Source organism: Arachis duranensis, chromosome 4 (genome assembly GCF_000817695.3).
Source record: "Arachis duranensis cultivar V14167 chromosome 4, aradu.V14167.gnm2.J7QH, whole genome shotgun sequence".
Taxonomy (NCBI): Eukaryota; Viridiplantae; Streptophyta; class Magnoliopsida; order Fabales; family Fabaceae; genus Arachis; species Arachis duranensis.
The window spans coordinates 76,855,999-76,856,310 of NC_029775.3; positions in this window are offsets into that span (position 1 = coordinate 76,855,999).

The following is a 312-nucleotide window of genomic DNA, read 5'->3' on the forward strand; positions in this document are numbered from 1 at the left end:
CTATATAAAAACAATGCCAAAAAGCGTATAAATTATCCGCTCATCACAACACCAAACTTAAATTGTTGCTTGTCCCCAAGCAACTGAAAATCAAATAGGATAAAAGAAGAGAATATACTATAAATTCTAAAATATCAATGAATATTAATTTAATTAGATGAGCGGGACTTGTAGCTTTTTGCCTCTAAACAGTTTTGGCATCTCACTTTTTCCTTTGTAGTTTAGAGTGATTGGCGTCTCTGGGGAACTTAGAATTTTGGATAGTGTTATTGACTTTCCTAGTTAGGCATGTTGATTCTTGAACACAGCTAC